This window comes from Engraulis encrasicolus, chromosome 15 (assembly GCF_034702125.1).
Source record: "Engraulis encrasicolus isolate BLACKSEA-1 chromosome 15, IST_EnEncr_1.0, whole genome shotgun sequence".
Taxonomy (NCBI): domain Eukaryota; kingdom Metazoa; phylum Chordata; class Actinopteri; order Clupeiformes; family Engraulidae; genus Engraulis; species Engraulis encrasicolus.
The window spans coordinates 30,316,945-30,327,904 of record NC_085871.1 but is presented as its reverse complement, the minus strand read 5'-3'; the positions used below and the strand labels follow the sequence as shown (position 1 = coordinate 30,327,904).

Below are 10,960 nucleotides of genomic sequence, written 5' to 3'. Positions count from 1 at the left end.
GAAAAAAGGTACATTTCACTTAAAGAAACAAAAATAACTGCTGTTTTTTAGTTGCTGAAAAAAAGAGTCCTTTCCGATTGGGTGTCACGTGTGTGACAGACATACACTAAAACTGTCCTAAGGGTGGGATGCCCAATCTTCTGTCAGAGCAGATTCCAATAGTGATGTCTTCAATTGCTTCGTCTACGGCAACTTCATCCATGACCTATTCAACACAGACAAAAGTAAATAAACACAAATTAACCAAGCCATTTGAATTAACAAATAAATCAACATTAAGCTGGGCAGTAGGTTACTGCAAAGTCCAAAGCATGTCCTCTGTTCCACTGTCAAGATTCTCAGTTCTAATTCTGATGTGGGACCTGGATGATGATTTAACGCTGGTGTGAATTGGCCTGAGGTCGTCAAATACCAGAGCCAAAGCTGTGTAGTTGCCTTCATTCTGCAGGGATGTCAAACTCAAACCCAGGGCCAATTGTGACCCATGAAGTAATTTTATGTGGCCTGCAAGATCATTGCATAGCATGACAAGACTTTGACATGAAACTTGGTGTGTCACAGGAATACCAGTGGGCCCAGGCCAATGAAAAAGTTCACTCTCATATGGAACAACACCCCAGGTCTACTGTGTCCTTCGCTGGGATCTACAAGGAGCTTGTAGTAGACAACCAGTGATGCCAATCCTCTGTTTAAGGTGTTTCAGAGCACAGAGATGTAAGGATCAGTTCGTCTCAATTAAGAGAACAAGTTTCATTATGCATATACAGGTACGGTATATACTGTTCCTTGCGAGGAGACTTTGAAGGAAAAGTCTACTGCATTTCTCTGCTCTCTGATCTGAGATGAATTGAGAACCTCTCTGGCATTTGTGCATGCGTGCAGTAATATGGCATGCAGGGCTTGTCTGTCAAGGGGCTGAAATAAGAAGTTCTTACAGTTTTCCCCATCTCAATAAGTTTCCCTGATAACTTAAGATGATTAAAAATAAAACGTGCAATATTCTAGGCAGACATACAATGGACAATATAATGAAAAGCGTAACACAGCTGGTGCACTCTGTCGACTCTGATTTCTACCCCCTCCCCCCCATCAGAGTGAAAAACATGTGTCAACAAAGTGCTCTCAGATATTATACCCTTCATTGTAGTGCTCATTTTGTTTCTACATAGAATATATTAATATTTCTTTTTGTTTAGCCGCACATGCATTGTGTAGTAAGTGTATTGGAATAAGGAAACCGTGGGATAGCTTGCTCACTTTCAACTGAAGCCTCTCAATGTCATGTTGAGCATAGCACAATGCATACAAACTAACTAGTGTCACACTCCACACTGAGCGTGGGAACACCAGGGAGGTAGTCATCAACACTTCTCAGATCAGATCATCTCGTCTCAGATAACTCCAATTCTAGTACTAAGCAATAATCTAATATTCACTGGTCAGAGTACGACAAAATTTAAATATAAAAATTCGAGAAGCAGCTCCTTATACCACTGGAATATTTAGTCACCCCCTTTCAGGTAACAGCTAATTTAAAGCAGGAGTCAAGTTGTTAAGGAGCAGTGGGTAGGGTTGTGGCCAAAGTGAATGCTTTACCTTGTGGACTTGGAACAGTGCAGGCCATTGCAGTGGGACTGTGGTGATTCTTTTCAATTCAGCACTGATCTGAAAAGACATAAAGAGCCCAAAGGATTTAACAATCAAATCATTAACATTAGGAGAAAGCCACACACACATTCAAGAAAGGAGATAAAACGCTGTAATTCACAAAAAACATTAAAGACAATCCGAATTGAATGTCTTACCTTGCAAACTTTAAAGGTAGAGTAGGAGATCTTTGAAAAACGGTTCCTGTGAGCTATATTTTTGAAAATACACAGCCCGCCTCTCCCTTCAGCCCTCCCCTCAAAGCCACGCCTTCAAAACACATGAACGCGCATGCAGTCTGTCAAGTGTTCGGATTATCCCGGGAACCCACGAGAGCTCACGAGGCGGGGCTAGAACTAGAAGCCACGTCAAATCGATTAGCCAAGCTAACTTCCAGCCATGGCACTGTCTCCGGCTACGGTAAGAATGTTCAACATCACAATAAACGCACAGGCCGTCATGGTTGCCATTTCAAGAAATATTGATGACAGTAGATGTATACTAGATTATTTATTGAACTTGACTTGATACATGTTACTTATCTCATTCTTCCTAACACTGATGACAGATGCTATACCGTCATCCCTAGACAGTAGCCAGTAGCTACAGTACTGACATGGATTTATTTTGACAGATGTGTACAGCAATATACATTTTACTATTGTATTTATATATACCCGACACCACAATCCGTAGTGTTTTCGGCAAGGACGTCAGTTATGTACGAATCTTACGGGGATATTTCACTTGGGTTGCCGCACGCGCAGACACAGGAACAGAGGGAGTAAAGAAAACAACCGAACTGATCAACGCTAATTAAATTGTTTTGGCTGACGATATTTTCATATGCTTTAGACCTTCCACGACCACGACGAGAGCTCCAGCTTTCCTGGCCCATCACAATCATAACGACCTAACAGCCCAGTAGGACCGATGGCCAGAGATGGAGGAGGAGGAAGATAGACGCCCTGCTAACTGTAAGGATGTACATTCATCCCACAATAACATATGTCCTGCTGTATTCCTCCAGATGTGTAAGTATTGTATGGATGTTATCACAACAGATGTACTCTATATCGCAACACGAGTAGGCTGCACGAGTACACCTGTTGTGATAACACCCATTACAATATTTCTACTCCTATGAGTACTAGTGTGATATGACATGGTTGTAGGTACACAACACCAGTGGTAGTTCAAGTACATCCATAAAAGCCCTTCTACTTCATACATCTGTGTGCCCCTGGCACAACACCAGTTTGTAAGAAATTGACTGCAAAACGTTGTATGCATACAATTGGCACATCTTTATTTATATACACAATAATGATTGCTTATGTCCATATCGGTCTTATTGTCAATAGTTATTTAGTCCCCATCATCAAATAGAAAATGCATTACATAAAACGTATTTATTGCTTTGCAGGCCTTGATTCAATCATTGAATTTGAAGCAATCCCATCGGTTACTGCAGCGTGCCCTGATCCGTGACCCCAGTTTGATGTTCGACCTGGCACATGACATCTGGTCCTCAGCCACAGCCCAGTAGCACAACCAACCTGGCGCCTCTGCGCAATCTGTAAGGAGATGCCCATGAACATTGAAAGGAAATGCTGTGGTGTTCTCAGTTTTGATGGAAGACTTTGGGCTGATGTAGGACTAGGTGAGAGAAACGGACTCTTCAGGCATGCAGCCTACAGACAGTATGGGGCACTTGAACAGGGTTGACGTTGTAATACACAGTACAATACCCAGGATTAGCCAGGGTTACCCTGCTCCACTAGAGAAATATAAAAGGTTTATACAGAGTACGGTATAAAACACACAAACCGGCAGTGTGCAGAGTTTATTTTTCATTATCTGTAGGAGCATTAATCTGTACATTTATACATCTCACCTTTTTTGTTTGGAACCATGTTTGTCTTGTTACCTTTGTTTTTTTTAATACATAGAAAATAAATGCAACCTGTCAAATAATCTTCTGATTGTAGTCTTGTGGAATATATAAATTATGTAACCATGCATTTTCAGTCAGAGAATGAATAAAAAAAAGCCACACAGTCAAATTGTGTCCACCAATATTTACTGTCATTGAAATGTATGGACAATTTAAACAATGTATTACACATGACACTAGATACATTACTTTATACTATATTTACAGTTGTCATTACCACACAAAAACTCGGGGAAGGTGGGTAAGTGCAGCAACTGTGAAGGGCCTAGTCTGAGGTTGGAGGCGTCTGTGCTGTAAAAAGATGAACAGAATTAGAAATCACATATCTGACAGTAGCTCCAGTGACATTTTAAATGTAAGTAACCTGGGTTGTTGGGGCAGGGACACCAAAAATAACTCCTTTATCTGGGCTCACCTGGTTGTGAGTGTCTGCCGTCAGCCATCCCTCTTGGGGCAGAAAGTCTTCTGCACAGGACGGTGCCCTGAAGGTTGACGTTCACAGTATGCAGCCTTCATGTCCTGGAACTTTTATTGTGCAATTTTCCATATCTGAAACAAGCAATGTGTTATACTATATTAGGGCTTCATTACATCAAATTACACAGCAGGGTTTTACAGGGTGTTGGCTACAGTCCCAGGAGCAAAGTGGAGTTGTGTGCCTTGCTCAAGTGCACTTCAGCTGTGGATGGAGATGTAGGTAGGGAGAGGTAAGGATGGGATTTTAACCTGCTTCTCTCTGTGATCTTAGGACCACCTCTCACCATCAGGTGATGGCTGCTACCTCAAATTTCACTCATGGCCCAAGTTATGATCTGTAATCAGCATTGTTTTTACCTTACAAAAATAAATGTAAATGCATTCAGCACCATGGGGGGCTGTGAAGACCTTTGAGTATATTTGCAGAACTACATACTGAATTGAGCCATCCACCTTTCTCTTGGTTAGTCTGTTGAGATGGTGACTGCAGTCCAGGCTTCTTGGATCGGAGGAGAAAAACTGTAGCTTTTACTGGCATAAGTATGTGGTTATGGAAGGACCCTGTCTTCGGTTGACCTGAGGGAAAAAAGAGCACAAATTGCATATTAGCACAGAGCCCATGCTAAGACCATAGACAGATAAATCATCTGGCACAATCTGCATGCAACCAACAGAACCTAGAAAGAGACAGATTAGCAGCAATACACAAAGGGGACAAGTACACAAAAAACATGCAAAGTGTTCTGATTAGGTGCATGGAGGTAGTCTGTGTTGATTCCAGCAACCTCAAAGACTGAAAAGTGTCCCAGTGTATTGAATTGAAACCTATAGTGCGTGTGCGCGCACACATAGGAATATGATAATTTAGTGTATCAATTACAACTAGGATCTGTTCATATGCTTTTGTCAGATAGAACCATTGTTTCTCAAAGGCAGATCATTCCAAAAGGGATAGTAGTATCTGCAACTGGACGAAATTACACCCACAAACATGAAAAACATTTTAACAACTCAAAGGCAGCCTTGATGTGAGAGTGAACCTGATGAAGCAATAGCGAAACGCATTGTTCAGCAAATAAACTACCAGTGTGTGGTGATTCATCCTTCATTTACTTGGCAGCCTTGATATGTTGTGATACAGGAGCAAGGAACAGCTAGGAAAACACCACAACATTGGAATGGACAAAGCAGAACATTTCTATATAACCATGGTAAAAACAAATAATGTACCGGCATCTCCATGTGATCATTCAGTGTAGCCATCACAATAAAGATCTGCTGTGTAGCCGTCATGGTCATTAGGTGGTATTTATCAAATGCAAAACTACCGTCTTCTCAAAAACGACATCAGCGAGTTAACAACATTATTTCTACACCCACAATCATGTTACATTTGAAAACCCAAAGGCAATCTATTTTGCAATGCTGGAGTAGCGAACAGTTTGTGCTTGTGCTTGCTACAGTATTACCATCGTCATACAACAGAGACGTACATACCCAAAGCAAAACATGCAAACGATATATTTTTGTAAACCACTAGAAAGACATGGGCTTTGCTGGTCAAAGTAATGTGTGTGTAAACATGGTAGGTTACTTACTTATTACGGGGTGAATCCGTATTTAGTTACTGAACGCGGGTGGAGAAGGGGAATTGAGAACAGGTGCTTCCATCCTCCCAGCTGGTTTGTCGCTCGTTCGCACAACTAGATTCTAGTAGCAAAACACACAAGAGTAACCGTCTGAGTTACACAGAGCAATTCTGAAAACGTGTTTATGCGCACAGAATAAATGCCACAGGGGGGAAAAAACACCAAAAATAACGCGATTAAGGTAGCAGCTATGTTAAGCAAGGTAGCAGCTAGATATGTTGGAACTTGAGCTAATCCTCTGACCCCTCTCAATGGATAGGCCTACTTGCTTAAAAAAAAGACACCACTGTGTCCTAAACCAATTCACAAAATATTATACAGACAAATATATTACCTCACCTCACCTCTCGATTAGAAATGTGGTCACCAAAGCCTATGTTTGAAGCCGCTGCCGTAGCCGACATCTGTGTCCAAGAGTGTCAGGTCCCATTTCCAATTGTCAGCCCGTGTTGGAATCTGGTCTTGCGAGTCCAATGACTATAATCCAAGGGACTGTTATCCTGACATGGTTAGTCCAGTGTAACAAAAGCCAAAGTTCTTCCTGTAGCTCTGCAAAAGCCAGCAAAGTTTCCAAGTAGCTCAGCCTGCTGCTAACTCTCGTTACCTTTCTTTTAGCCGAGTGATGATGAGCCTCGTAGCGTGTGCATGAATGATGGGGGCGGGGGCGGTCAAGTTCACGAGTCGGTGAACGCGCAGGGAGGAGGGGTGAGTGCTGGTGGTTGATGGACGTGTCAGAAACCAATAGAAGTGATGATGAGTATTACTTCTATTGGTTGCCGTTTTCTTCTGACTACGCCCTCTACACTGGACCAAAAGATTTCGTTTTTTTTCCAAACACTCTATTTTAATGGGTGCTATGGCGTCATGAGGGGTTTTTCAGATGATATGGTAAAACATGTTCCAGAAAAACATCTCCTACCCCACCTTTAAACGGGGCAATGTGCCAGAAGTCCTCAGAAATGGTGCATCTTGTACAACTTAATGAAATGAAGAAAGAAAGAAAGAAAGAAAGAAAGAAAGAAAGAAAGAAAGAAAGAAAGAAAGAAAGAAAGAAAGAAAGAAAGAAAGAAAGAAAGAATAAAAAAGGAGAACATTTGTAACCTGTGCAGCATGAGTTCTGGAAATAAACTACTTAAAAAAATCACTCTGCACCTTTAAAATCACAGACTGTATCATGATCTGCTTCAATTGTCATGGTACATGTTGGTGAAATTCAGATTTCCAATATTGACGCCATGCATCCAGCCTAAAACCATGTCTGTCTCACTACCACTACTTGACCATGAGCATGGGACAGTTTACTTTGTACTACTCACTTGGTTAAGATCACACATGCTTGACACCATCCGAAAAAATGTGTTCATGTTGGCGTCATCAGACCAGAGGACATGGTTCCAGCAATCCATATCTGAAGTCTGTTTGTCTCTGATGAAACCATGATGAACACATTTGCTTTAGATTGTTTCAAGCATGTGTGATAGTAGCCAAGGGAGAAGTATAAAGAAAATAGTCCCATGTTTACGGTCAAAAATGGTGGTGGGACTGATTTGTTTTGAGATTCTATGAATGGCATCAACATTGGGAAGCTGACTGCCACCAAAAGAAACATGGCATATGAATGTACTGGTACCATGACTACTAAGGCAGATCATGATCCTCTCTATGGGGTTTTAACATGCAGGGGTGTAACTTAATAGTAAAAAAGGCTTTCTGCTCAGGGACCATCAAGTAGACAGGCAAAAAATACAGAAACTTACATCAGCCAATTCAGCAACAGTTGCTTGGATTGCAGGGGAACTGTGGTGATTCTTTTGAATTCAGCACTGATCTGAAAAGACATAAAGAGCCCAAAGGATTGACAAATCATAAACATTAGGGAAAAGCCACACACACACACACACACACACACACACAATATAAAAACTTTAAAGACAATCAGCATTGAATGTCTTACCTTACAGACTTCGAACAATGCAGGCCGCTGTGCCAGAAGTCCTTAAAGAAAGAAAGAAAGAAAGAAATAAAGAAAGAAAGAAAGAAAGAAAGAATGAATTGGTGAGGTTAAGCATGATTCGTGAATGAGGAGCATGCATTCTGTAAACTAGGCTACTTGTAAACAATGCTCCACTTAAAAGAGGAAGATATATGCTAAGTAAAACGAGATAACAAGGCAGTGCATGCTTTGCATTGCACCATAAGTGCAAGTAAAAAAAAGTGCTATGCACTTCAATAAATAGGATACTATTCCCACATGTTTCATCCAATTCCCTGTGCAAAGTTTAAATTCAGGTTATATGCACTCTATCTAGGTCGGTTGTTCTTTGACTTCGTGTGCAGGAAAGCTTACATTTGATTAACCTTCGGTTAAGACCACAAGTGCATGTGTGCATTAAACACCTGGGTTGGGTCAAAAAAGAAAACTTTAAAAATAGAATACTTGGCTTAAAATGAACACACCGAAACGACGCCAGCCCTCTGTTCTCGTGAGCATGCAACGTGTTCGATCAAGTTCTAGTTCGCTGTGCATAACCCCCACCACCCCTCCCCCATTAACGGATCAGACCCTCCCGCGCAAATATAGCTATTAACTGAAGATGACCAGCTAGATTGTTGTACAGTAGCAGTTTTTACTACATCCTTTGAATATCCTAAATGTACATATCTTCCATTCTTTTCGAAAATGACATGATGCATAGCCAACTGCATGTGTTTGCAGTGCACCTGTTACTAAGCAAAGAGCACTGCGCGGGTAAATGTAGTAGAGTCTAAGCTCAGCTTCCACACACAAAAGACACAAGAGCAGTACTACATCGCCCACCATAAATGAAAGTACTTCAGTTACTTACTCAATTTCGTGTATATCTTCACACATGACAACACTATTCCAGCGAGATGAGACTGAAGAGTAGGACCGAGCTGCAGTGTTGCGAGCTGAGGCGAACGGCTCTCTGGCTTGGAAACTTTCCGGCTTCTTCTTGTCTTAGAAAGTGGTGCACTAGCGCCACCTCAGGACTGGAGGCCACCCCAGACACAACTTAATCATGTTCATTCAAAGCATTAGAAACATGCCAATTCAGCAGTCTCCAAGAACACATTATCCTTATTTGATGAAATCATGTTTACTCAAGGAATGTTAATGAATTGTTTTGCATCTATTTACTTTATATAGGTTAATTCAAAGACCCACCATTCCCTCTTTTTTCAGTGTAGAAAAAGGACTAATAATAAGGTTTTGAATGTATTGTGTGTGTGTGTGTGTGTGTGTGTGTGTGTGTGTGTGTGTGTGTGTGTGTGTGTGTGTGTGTGTGTGTGTGTGTGTGTGTGTGTGTGTGTGTGTGTGTGTGTGTGTGTGTGTGTACCTGCGTGTACCTGCGTGTACCTGCGTGTACCTGCGTGTACCTGCGTGTACCTCTGTTAATCCAGGTAATTTTTGCATCTCTCCTTTTCTGCCTTCCAGAAGCAGCAGTCTTTTTGTCCAACACGCTGAAAAAGAGGGTGAAAGAAATCAAATTCTCATCTACATAGCACGGAAGAGAGAATACGTAGAATATATGAGTGTGTGTGTGTGTGTGTGTGTGTCTGTGTGTGTGTGTGTGTGTGTGTGTGTGTGTGTGTGTGTGTGTGTGTGTGTGTGTGTGTGTGTGTGTGTGTGTGTGTGTGTGTGTGTGTGTGTGTGTGCGTGTGTGTGTGTCTTCGTGTGTGTCTGCGTGTGTGCGTGTGTGATTGAAAATGAATGTGTCCCTGCGAACGTTTGATGGGGAGTCATTTCTGTGCATGTAAAATGTTGAGTCTTCTGTTAATAGATCTATATTCATTTCTAAATGAGTTGATTAGCAACCGCGGTGTCATTGAGCCGGGGTTCCCATTATACATTTATGATAGTAAATTACAGTACATTTACAATCCAAATGAAATTTCACGAGATTTGAAACTGCAAGTAAAAAAAAGAAAAGAAAAAGAATGGAAAAAAAGAATGACAGAACGGGGAAAAAAAGAAGAAAGAAAATAAATGTGCATTTCCTGGTGCCTAGATTTTTTTTTTTTTTTACACCAGCAACTTCTTGCCTCTGGTTAATATATCACATCAGCGCCCCCTGTGCTCAAGTGTGGAACTGCATGCGCTATATCGTCCAGCTCACTACAGTAACAGTGAACCCTGTCTCTGTCTTTCTGTAGTGGCATGATGTTAGTTCATTGCACAGCGAGCAAAACCTGTGACAGAGTGAATGAGTGGGCGAGAAGAGAACAGGAGAGGAGAGGAGGAGAGGAGAGGAGAAAAGAGGGGGGGAGAGAGAGAGAGAGAGAGAGAGAGGACAGGCACTAGTCCTGGGACAGCAGCAGCCATGTCAGTAGGCTGAGGTGAGTTGAGATGATGGCTGTTCACTCCGTACCAGAAGTGACAGTCGTGATCTTGAAGGAAAGGAAGTGCAAGTGCAGGCGCGAGGAGCGAGGAGAGAGGAGTGAGGAGAGAGGAGAGAGGAGAGCAGCGGGAGTTTGAGATGCATCCAGAGGTAAGGTGAGGGGCAAGGTAAGTAAGTGTAATAACTACACGATGCTCACTATGTGTGTGTGTGTGAGTGTCAGTCACATAGAAATACAAACAACTGCATGCATGCACACACGCATGCACGCACGGACGCAGGCACGCACGGACGCAGGCACGCATGGACGCAGGCACGCACGCACGCACGCACGCACGCACGCACACACACACAGACACACACACACACAGACACACACACACACACACACACACACACACACACACACACACACACACACACACACACACACACACACACACACACACACACACACACACACACACACACACACACACACACACACACACACACACACACAATACGTACCAGGTCCTCACTCTCATCCTCTACGACAGGGGAAAGCTGCCCCTACTGCAAGTATTCAGGTTTTGAAAAAAACCAAAATGGCTTTGTGAGGTGTGTGAGGTTTGCCATGGCATGGATTTTTACAATTTTACAGTCAGTTGCAGATCTACCATTTTACATTCAGTCTATCCTCGTCTTCAGAAACATTTGGATTTCCTTGACTGTGTAAATGGATGTGCATGTGTGTGTGTGTGTGTGTGTGTGTGTGTGCGTGCGTGCGTGCGTGCGTGAGTGCGTGCTTGAGTGGGTGAAATGTATTCTTTAATGGAAGTTAAGACACCTGGCCAGACCTCTACCTAGACCTTTCTACCTTCCTCTCA

General features: G+C 42.3%; 3 long non-coding RNA genes across 4 annotated transcripts; 1 reads left to right on the top strand and 2 right to left on the bottom strand.

Moving 5' to 3' along the window:
• Nucleotides 1–1,823: 1,823 nt before the first annotated feature.
• Nucleotides 1,824–3,615, top strand: LOC134464577 (uncharacterized). Its single transcript, XR_010037949.1, has 3 exons — nt 1,824–2,067; nt 2,503–2,624; nt 3,074–3,615. It is a non-coding gene; the product is annotated as an uncharacterized LOC134464577 (long non-coding RNA).
• Nucleotides 3,616–3,713: 98 nt separating this feature from the next.
• On the bottom strand, nt 3,714–4,546 carry LOC134464576 (uncharacterized). 2 transcript variants are annotated; one of them, XR_010037948.1, is made up of 3 exons: nt 4,518–4,546; nt 4,020–4,153; nt 3,714–3,895 (listed from the first exon to the last, which is right to left on the bottom strand). It is a non-coding gene; the product is annotated as an uncharacterized LOC134464576 (long non-coding RNA). The 2 variants fall into 2 exon arrangements; XR_010037947.1 differs by lacking the exon at nt 4,518–4,546 and having other exon boundaries at nt 4,020–4,508.
• Nucleotides 4,547–4,572: 26 nt separating this feature from the next.
• On the bottom strand, nt 4,573–6,329 carry LOC134464575 (uncharacterized). The gene is made up of 3 exons (XR_010037946.1): nt 6,075–6,329; nt 5,680–5,791; nt 4,573–4,657 (listed from the first exon to the last, which is right to left on the bottom strand). It is a non-coding gene; the product is annotated as an uncharacterized LOC134464575 (long non-coding RNA).
• Nucleotides 6,330–10,960: the final 4,631 nt, after the last annotated feature.